Raw genomic sequence first — 10,998 nt, 5'->3', positions numbered from 1 at the left:
TACAATTGTTGGTACATGTGTCAAATTTCTCAGTTTTCTGCAAAACAGTCTCACTCCCAGCCTAAGTCCTCCTCTACCATCATGCACCAGGGCATTAAAGTCATCCCTTCCCCCAGAGTCCTTTACTTTGGTTCAATACACCAAACCCAGTCCAAGTTCTACTTTGTGTTTTCACTTTTTGTTCTTTATTTCTGTCTATGAATTATATTATCCCATATTCATCCTTCTCTTTCTACTTTATCTCACTTAACATGGTCCCGTCAAGCTTCATCCAATATGAGGTTAAGGAGGTGAATTCATCATTTTTTCCCAATATCTATTTATTTATTCCCTTTTATTGCCCTTGTTGCAGTTATTGATGTCATTGTTGTTGAATAAGACAGAGAAAAATGGAGAGAGGAGGGGAAGACAGAGAGGGAAAGAGAAAGATAGATACCTGCAGACCTGCTTCACCGCTTGTGAAGCGAGCCTCTTGCAGGTGGGGAGCCGAGGGCTTGAACTGGGATCCTTACGCCGGTCCTTACGCTTAACCCGCTGAGCTACCGCTCAACTCCTGAATTCGTCATTCTTAATACCTGAGTAGTATTGCAGCGTGTATATATGTAACTTTCTTAACCACTCATTTGTAGTTGAAAACCTACTTTGCCTTCAGGTTTTGGCTATTACAAATTATGCTGCTATGAACATAGGTAGAAACAGATCTTTTAGGCTGGGATTCCTTAGGATATATCCCCAGAAGAAGAACTATCAGATCATAGGGTAAAAGTCCATTTCTAGCCTTCAGAGAGTTATCCAGACTGTTCTCCAGAGTTTGGACCAATTTACATTTCCACCAGCAGTGCAGGAGAGTTCCCTTACCTGGCAACCTCTCCAGCATTTGTTGTTTTTATTCTTTCTGATATACGATATTCTCACAGTAGTAAAATGATATCTCATTGTCTTTATGATTACTTCAACTTTATAATAATTTTGACCCACCCAGTAGGTAGCACAGAAGTTAGAGCACTGAATTTAAAATCATAGAGGCCCAAGAATGATACCTGACATTGCATGTGCTACAGTGATCCTCTATTGTTCTCGCTCTTCTCCTTCTATTACATTAATTCATAAATCATTAATAATTAATTTTCAAAATCAGGAAGTGAAAGTCCTTCCGTTTTTTCTTTGTCAAAAATATTTTTTTTTTGCTTTTCTGGGTTCATTTATAATTAGCTTGTCACCTCACAACTATGAACAACTCTTTTGGCAAAAGGGCCCAAAACGTCAGATAGAGAAAGAAGTCTCTTCAGCAAATGGAGCTGGGGAAAATTAGATTGAAAGGGGCCGAGTGGTGGCGCACTTACAATGCACAAGGACCCTGGTTCAAGCCCCCAGTACCTACCCGCAGGGGGAAAGCTTCACAAATGGTGAAGTAGTGTTGCAGGTGTCTCTCTCCGTCTCCATCACCCCCTCCCTCTCAATATCTGGCTGTCTCTATCCAATAAGTAAAGCTAATAAAAAATTAAAATAAAATATATCTTTGAAAAAAATTTAATAAAGAATAGCAAAGCTATCAGGGGAGGGAATGGGATATGGAGTTCTGGTGGTGGGAATTGTGTGAAATTGTACCCCTCTTATCGTATGGTCTTTTCAATGTTTCCATTAGATAAATAAAAATTAAAAATGAATACCTAGGAGGGGGCCAGGCAGTAGCGCAATGGGTTAAGAATACATGAAGCGGGGAGTCGGGCGGTAGCACACAGGTTAAGGGCACATGGTGCAAAGCGCAAGGACAACAAAAGGTAATAAATAAATAAATATTTTTTAAAAATTTTATTTATTTATTTATTCCCCTTTTGTTGCCCTTGTTGTTTTATTGTTGTAGTTATTATCAATGTCATTGTTGTTGGATAGGACAGAGAGAAATGGAGAGATGAGGGGAAGACAGAGAAGAGGAGAGAAAGACAGACACCTGCAGACCTGCTTCACCGCCTGTGAAGCGACTCCCCTGCAGGTGGGGAGCCGGGGGCTCAAACCTGGATCCTTTTGCCAGTCCTTGAGTTTGGCGCCACCTGCGCTTAACCCGCTGCGCTACCGCCCAACTCCCATAAATAAATATATTTTTAAAAATACATGGAGCAAAGCACAAGGACCGGCGTAAGGAACCCGGTTTGAGTTCCCAGCTCCCCGCCTGCAGGGAGTCCCTTCATAGGCGGTGAAGCAGGTGTGCAGGTATCTATCTTTTCTCTCCTGCTCTGTTTTCCCTTAGTCTCTTAATTTCTCTTTGTCCTATACAAGAACAATGACAGCAATAGCAATAATAATAATAACAACAACAATGATAAACAAGGGCAACAAAAGGGAAAAAACAGCCTCCAGGAGCAGTAGATTCATAGTGCAGGCACTGAGCCCCAGCAATAACCCTGGAGGCAAAAAAACAAACAAACAAACAAAAAACTAGGAACAAATCTAAATGTTGAAAAGGATGTGGAGAAAGAGTAACTCTATTACACTGCTGGTGAGCGTGCAAATTGGCACAGCCATTATGGAGATCTGTATGGAGAATCCTTAAACAAGCACAAATGGAAATACTTTATGATCCAGCAATTCCACTCCTTAAGTATTTACACAAAAGATATAATAACACTGATTCAAAGGAATATATTCACACCCATGTTTATAGAAGCTTTATTCACAATAGCAAAAACTTGGAAACAATCAAAATGCCCTTCAACAGATGACTGGATAAAAAAAAAAGTTACGGGGGAGTCAGGCGGTAGCGCAGTGGGTTAAGCGCAGGTGGCTCCAAGCACAAGGACCAGTGTAAGGATCCTGGTTCTAGCCCCCGGCTCCCCACCTGTAGGGGAAGCAGGTATGCAGGTGTCTATCTTTATCTCCCCCTCTGTCTTCCCCACCTCTCTCCATTTCTCTCTGTCCTATCCAACAACAACATCAATAACAACAACAATAAAAAACAACAAGGGAGGGAGTTAGGTGGTAGCACAGCAGGTTAAACGCACATGGCGCAAAGCGCAAGGACCAGTGTAAGGATCCCAGTTCAAGCCCCCGGCTCCCCACCTTCAGGAAAGTCGCTTCACAGGTAGTGAAGCAGGTCTGCGGGTGTCTATCTTTCTCTCTCCATCTCTGTCTTCCCCTCCTCTCTCCATTTCTCTCTGTCCTATCCAACAACAACATCAATAACAACAACAATAAAACAACAACAAGGGCAACAAAAGGGAATAAATAAATATATTTTTAAAAAAAAACAAGGGCAACAATAAATAAATAAATATAAAAAACCATATACAAATAAATTGGGTTAAAGTAAAAAAAGAAGAAGAAGAAAGAAAGAAAGAAAAAAGAAAAGAAAATGCTGCATTTTATAAGCCTGATACAGAATGGCAGATTCCTTTTGGTTCTAGACGTTCTGCCAGTGTTTTCCCAAGGTTGCACGTTCTTAGAACACTTACTCACATCATGCTGTGAGTAGGCCAGAGAACCAGCATTTCAAGGAACAACTAATGCAATGAGGAGCTAGATTATGTACGGCAACAAAGACTTTCACATAACTGCCAACTCTCTGGTAGAGGTAGTCTAGGACACACTTTTGAGAAGAATTCTAAGAGTCTCTCTGATCTTGGGAAGAAAATATTATAATTAACAAACAATTAGCATTGATGAATAAAATGGCAGCACAATGTTCATTATTAATTTAGGTTCTGTAACTTCATTTTCTCTGGCAAAAAAAAAAATCCTCTAGATCAGAATCGGTTTCTTAAGAATTCTTCCAATAGGAACCCAACTTAGAAGTTTTTTTAAATTAATTTATTTATTTTCCCTTTTTGTTGCCCTTGTTCTTTTTCATTGTTGTAGTAGTTACTATCGTTGTTGTTGTTGATATTGTCCTTGTTGTATAGGACAGAGAAATGTAGAGAGAAGGGGAAGACAGAGAGGGGGAGAGAAAGATAGACACCTGCAGACCTGCTTCACCGCTTGTGAAGTGACTCCCCTGCAGGTGGAGAACCGGGGGTTCGAACCGGGATCCTTACGCTGGTCCTTGCGCTTTGCGCCACCTGCGCTTAACCAACTTTCCTACCACCTGACTCCCAGAATTTTTTTTTTTAACCAGAGCATTACTCAGCTCAGGTTTGTGAAGATACTGGGGATTGAACCTGGGATCTCAGAGCTACAGGCATGAAACCATTATGCTATTTCCCCAGCCCTAAAACCCTAAAACTTGGAAATTAGTACTGATTCAACATAGTTCACTAAGTGTTCACTTAATTGGACTGGCTCCTCAAAAGAGAAATTCTCAAAGGTGCCATATAAATAAAATCCTGGAAAACTGCAAGCTCAGTATTCAGGAGAGTGCTCCATCTACAAATTCTCCCATGACTACAGTCTTGGTCTCTGAGGCCAGGGAATTTTAAGCAGAATCTAGACAGTTATACCAACTTATTAAAGGTTCCATGTTTTGGGTTCTGTTTAGAGGTTTGAAATCCAGAGCTCTGCCCTCAACAGATTTGCTAAAAATGTATGCACATGCATTTCTACATATCCATTAAAAAACAGTAGGGTGGACAACATACTCTATCTTCTACCTGAGGAAGATGGGTCCTGAAGTTGGGGCAGCTTGGAACGTTGCTACTCATGACCACAGAATGTGAGCTCAGATCTACAGGGATGCAGAAGTCACATCAAATCTGGGCCCCAGATCACATCAAATCGATGGGGTTTACAGTCAAAATTTATACCCCTTTCCCATATTTGGGAGCTGCTCTCTTCCCTGATCCAGCTTTCTGGTCATTTTTCCAGCCATGACATCATCTCCCCAGACAACAACTTGGGTCCACCTGCATATCATATGTCAGGCTCAGAAAAAAAAAAAAAACTAGCATAGTCAGGGGCCCTTTGGAATATAACTAAAATAGGCCTACTATCTAGCTACAAAACGGAGACCTCCCAGATCTTCATCTGCACTATTCCAGCCTTCAGGTTCATGATTAGCCAACAATTTGTTTGGCTTTATATGTTAACTCTTCTTTCAGCCACCAGATTCCAGATGCTACTGTGATACCAACTGGACTTCCCTGGACAGATGACCCCACCAATGTGTCCTGGAGCTCCACTTCCCCACAGCCCCGCCCCAGCAGGGAAAGAGAGAGACAGGCTGGGAGTATGGATCGACCTGTTCATCGTCCATGTTCAGTGGGGAAGCAATTACAGAAGCCAGACCTTCCACCTTCTGCACCTGGTGGCAATGGCCCTTGGTCCATGATACCAGAGGGATAAAGAATAGGAAGGCTATCAGGGGAGGGGTTGGGATATGGAGTTCTGGTGGTGGGTACTCTGTGGAGTTGTACCCCTCTTGTCCTATGGTTTTTGTCAGTGTTTCCTTTTTATAAATAAGAATTACTTTAAAAAAAAGAATTTTGGTCCATACTCTCAGTGGGATAAGAAATAGCGAAGCTTCCAATGGAGGGGATAGGATACGGAACTCTGGTGGTAAGAATTGTACCTACTCTTATCCCACAATATTGTTCATAATTATTAAATTATCAATAAATTTTTAAAAAAGAAAAAAAAAACAGTAGGGGCACCAAGCAGTAGCGCAGCAAGTTAAGTGCACATGGTGCGAAGCGCAGGGACGAGTGTTAAGGATCTCAGTTTAAGCCCCCAGCTCCCCACCTGCAGGGGGTGTCTCTTCACAAGCAGTGAAGCAAGTCTGCATGTGTCTGTCTTTCTATCCCCCTGTCTTCCTCTCCTCTCTCCATTTCTCTCTGTCCTATCCAACGACGATGACAATAACAACAATAAACAAGAGCAGCAAAAGGGGAAAAAATAGCCTCCAGGAGCAGTAGATTTGTGGTGCAGGCACCGAACCCCAGTGATAACCTTGGAGACAAAAAAAAAAAAATAGTAGGAAACATGAACTGGGGCTCACTTGCTATCCAGACACTATAGAGCCCGAATAAAAGCAGAAAAACTTATGATGCAAACTACTGTTGCTTGCCTCAGTAGATGAGTCCTCATTTGCAGTGACTCTAGAGGCTTTCATGGACTTCAGTGTCTATCTGGAAGTAAGAAAAGAGAGAGAACAATCTTTCAGTTTTATAGGATTTTCAAAGTTGTACTACATAAATATATATATAAATACTACATAAATATATATATTACTGTTGGAATACCATGTCTTTCTTTCCCCTTCTCTGTCTTCCCTTCCTCTCTCCATTTCTCTCTGTCCTATCCAACAACAATGACATAAGTAACAACAATAATAGTTACAACAATAAAACAACAAGGGCAACAAAAGGAAATAAATATTAAAAAAAAGAAAAAGGAACCCATGCTGTCGGCAATGATTTTCTGTAGTTTGCTGACCTCTATGTGGCAGAAAGAAAGACTTCCTGACTTCTCCATATGTTGATTTTAAGGGCTGGTGGGAGCTCCCGTGCTCCTCCATCTTAACCCCCACTTCGGGTAATGATAACAAGAGTGCCTTGGAAACCATGTTGAAGAGGGCAGTGGTGGAAATAGCTCAGGTGTTTGAATGCCACCTGTAATTAGGAATACCCGTGGCTGATTCTGAAGTGAGCAAGAAAGGGATCTTATCTAAACCATTATAATTTGTGTGCAATTATTCTAACAGTGTGGTTTACCTAGACTAATATCGGGCTATTAAAAAAGTCACGGCATATTTTTTTATGTCTTTCTATGCAAAAAAATGTGTTGCAACTTGTCCAACAACCCAGTACAATAGTTGTGGCATGTATCTAGTTACTGATAGTCCATGGAGTTTGTGAAGAGGCAACTGTGCTTAAAGATCGTGTCTATACCTCCATCTCAGAGACCCCTGTGGTTCCACTGTCCCCAGGATGGTGCATACATAGGTATGTGGAACTGCGAAAACACCTATTTTGACTCCTCTCCTGAATTCACTACAGCTAGATCCTTTCGAGCAGCTGAGTCTTGTGTTTCGTACAACACGAGTGGTGTTAAGGAATATAAATCACGCCTAGTTTCCTTGTAAATTCTTAAATAATCTGACCTTGAACAACAGCCATTCCTTTATTATCAACACACACACACACACACACACACAAATACCCCATATACAATCCAGTGGTCGGGTGAGGGAGGAGACACTGGTTGGGAAGTCAAGTGGAATGAGTCACACAGGCATGTTTTCTCTCGTTAGATCTCAGTTTTTAACTCTTCAGTAGTTTTGAAGGTTCTTGGTCTGTGTTAACATAAATTCCTATTTCAATACAGATAACACTCAACCTTTAAAAAAAATGGTATGGGAGTTGGGCGGTTGCGCTGCAGGTTAAGCGCATGTGGTGCCAAGTGGAAGGACTGGTGTAAGGATCCGGGTTAGAGCCCCCCGGCTTCCCACCTGCAGGGCAGTCGCTTCACAGGCGGTGAGGCAGGTCTGCAGGTTGTCTGTCTTTCTCTCCTCATCTCTGTCTTCCCCTCCTCTCTCCATTTCTCTCTGTCCCATCCAAAAATGTATAACATCAACAATAACAATAACAATAATAACCACAACAAGGCTACAACAACAAGGGCAACAAAAGGGGGGAAATGTCCTCCAGGAGCAGTGGATTTATGGTGCAGGCACTGAGCCCCAGCAATAACCCTGGAGGTAAAAAAAAAAAAGAAAGAAGAAGAAGAAAAAATATATATGTATATAACTAAAATATGCCTACTAGCTATCTACAAAATGGAGACCCACCCCCCAGTTTTTCATCTGCTCTATTCCAGTTCTTAGGTCCATGATTGGTCAACAATTTGTTCAGCTTTGTATGTTAACTCTCTTGTCAACCACCAGGTTCCAGATGCTAGCAGGATGCCAACCAGACTTCCCTGGACAGACAACCCCACCAATGTGTCCTGGAGCTCTGCTTCCCCAGAGCCCTTCCCCACCTGGGAAAGAGAGAGACAGGATGGGAATATGGATCGACCTGACAACGCCCAAGTTCAGTGGGGAAGCAGTTACAGAAGCCAGACCTTCCACCTTCTACATTCCACAATAATCTTGGATCCATACTCCCAGAGGGTTAAAGAATAGACAAGCTATCAGGGGAAGGGAGGGCATATGGAGGTCTGGTGGTGGGAATTGTGTGAAGTTGTACCCCTCTTATCCTATGGTTTAGTCAATGTTTCCTTTTTACAAATAAAAAAATTTAAAAAAAGAAAGTTGCTTGCTGAACCATTTTGCTATTTCCCCAGCCCTCTCTACTTCAGTTTCTAATTGTATTCATTTGTTCTTTTTTTTTTTTATCTTTCTATCTGGCTAAAAGTTTGTGTACTTTGTTAATCTTTTCGAAAACCCAGATCTTGGTGTCATTTTTCTTTTGAATTGTCTTTTTGATCTCTATTTCACTGATTTCTGATCTACTTTTGAATTATACCTTCCCATCAACCAAATGTAATTTGACTCTCCTCAGCAATGCCCTTGCTTGGTATTTGTCAAGAAGTTGTAATACTGAGCAGCAGCCACCAGAGGGCACTGCTATGCTTTTTTTTCTTTTTCTTTTTCTTTTTTTCACCTTTTAGAGGTCCAGTGCACTTAGGTGGGCAGAAAGTTACTTTACTGTTGTGGTGTAGTGTTATGCTGAGAGTTCATGATATCTCCCTCTTTCTGGAGGATTTACCTGCAGGAACTGTACCACCAGGACTATCAAGCAGTACCTTGATGATCTGACATACCTGATTTCCTACAGGGAAGGGAAAGCCAGTTTGCACGTGTTCATTTCCAGCAAGCAGTTATCTGCAGAACTACATTGCTTTCTGGAGTTGAGCTGGTATAATCAGAAATGAAGGTGCTATCATCTTTGTCGGTCTCTTCTGTTATATTTATTTATTTTATTTATTTTGGCCTCCAGGGTTATTGCCGGGGTTCAGTGCCTGCATGGATCCACTGCTCCTGGAGGTAATTTTTCCCCTTTTGTTGCCTTTGTTGTATTATTGTTGTTGTTGCTTTCATTGTTGTTTCAAGGACCAAGAGAAATCGAGAGAGGAAAGGAAGACAGAGAGGAGCAGAGAAAGATAGACACCTGCAGACCTGCTTCACCGCTTTTGAAGCGACTCTCCTGCAGGTGGGCAGCCAATGGTTTGAACCGGGATCCTTGTGCCGGTCCTTGTACTTTGCGCCATGTGCACTGAACCCATTGCGCTACTGCCCGACCCCCCTGTTCTGTTGCCCTAGTTGTCAACTATGTTGAAGTCCCTGTCTCACATAGTTTTAACAATTGTTTTTGCCAAAGGAATCATCACAAGGTAAGTTTTGCAATGACATTGGTTAATATATTAAAAATATTACTTGTGATCAGATATATCTTTACACTTTAAAGAAAATTATTTATAAAAAGGAAACAATGACTAAACCATAGTATAAAAGGCTTACAGCTTCGCACAATTCCCACCACCACACCTCCGTATACCAACCCCTCCCCTGATAGCTTTCCTACTCTTTAACCCTCTGGGAGTATGGACCCAAGATCATTGTGGGATGCAGAAGGTTGAAGGTCTGGCTTCTGTAATTGCTTCCCCACTGAACATGGGTGTTAACAGGTCGATCCATACTCCCAGCCTGTCTCTCTCTTTCCCTAGTGGGGAAGGGCTCTGGGGAAGCAGAGCTCAGGACACATTGGTGGGGTTGTCTGTCCAGGGAAGTCTGGTTGGCATCCTGCTAGCATCTGGAACCTGGTGGTTGACAAGAGAGTTAACATACAAAGCCAAACAAATTGTTGACCAGTCATGGACCTAAAGGCTGGAATAGTGCAGATGAAGAGTTGGGGGGTGGGTCTCCGTTTTGTAGATAACTAGTAGACATATTTTATTTATATTCCAAATGGCCTGTGGCTATACTAGTGGGTTTTTTGTTTTGTTTTTTGCCTGAGCCTGTAATCTGATATGCAGGTGGATCCTAATTATTGTCTGGGGAGATGATGTCATGGCTGGCAGAAGGACCAGAAAGCTGGATCAGGGAAGAGAGTAGCTCCCAAATATGGGAAAGGTGTATAAATATTGTTGACTGTAAACTCCATCGGTTTGATCTGATCTGGGGCCCATAATTAGCTTAGAAGCCTATGTGACCTCTGCATCCCTGTAGATCTGAGCTCCCATTCTGTGGTCATGAGCAGGAACGTTCCAAGCTGCCCCAATATCAGGACCCATCTTCCTCAGATGTAGCATAGAGTGTGTTGTCCAGCCTCCCTTCAGAGGATGGAGCATTCTCTACCATTGTTGATCCAAGTTGAGGGCAAGGTCCTATGGGGGCACTTTTTTTTTTTAACCAGAGCACTGCTCTGCTCTGGTTTATGGTGGTGTGGGGAATTGAACCTGGGACTTTGGAGTCTCAGGCATGAGAGTTTCTTTGCATAATCATTATGCTATCTACCGCAACCCTATCTCTACACCTCTTCCTACATTATTTATCTCTGGATTAATTTCCAGTTAGTTAAAAAAATTGTATCACAAAATTACTAATGTCTATCTACATATAATGAGCTAGTTTTGACCCATAAATTACAATTGTTTAAATTTTATTAACAGCAGTCATATGGTAATAAATTATATACTACAGTTAAGAGAATATAGTCAGTTCATTCTTTCTTTTTTAATATTTATTTATTTTCCCTTTTGTTGCCCTTGTTTTTTATTGTTGTTGCAGTTATTATTGTTCTTATTGATGCCGTCGTTGTTAGGTAGAACAGAGAGAAATGGAGAGAGGAGGGGAAGACAAAGAAGGGGAGAGAAAGACACCTGCCGACCTGCTTCACCGCCTGTGAAGCCACTCCCCTGCAGGTGGGGAGCAAGGGGCTCCAACACGGATCCTTACGCGGGTCCTTGCACTTCGCACCACGTAGGCTTAACCCGCTGCGCTACCGCCTGACTCCCAAATTCATTATTTCTAATTTATGTTAATTCTCTCATGTTGAGTAAGAAATTAACGTATTCACTCCTATCCACGTTGACTACATTTATAGGTGTTTCTCCAGTATGATTTCTTTT

The sequence above is a fragment of the Erinaceus europaeus genome, chromosome X, assembly GCF_950295315.1.
Source record: "Erinaceus europaeus chromosome X, mEriEur2.1, whole genome shotgun sequence".
Classification (NCBI taxonomy): Eukaryota; Metazoa; Chordata; class Mammalia; order Eulipotyphla; family Erinaceidae; genus Erinaceus; species Erinaceus europaeus.
This window is presented reverse-complemented; position numbering follows the sequence as displayed.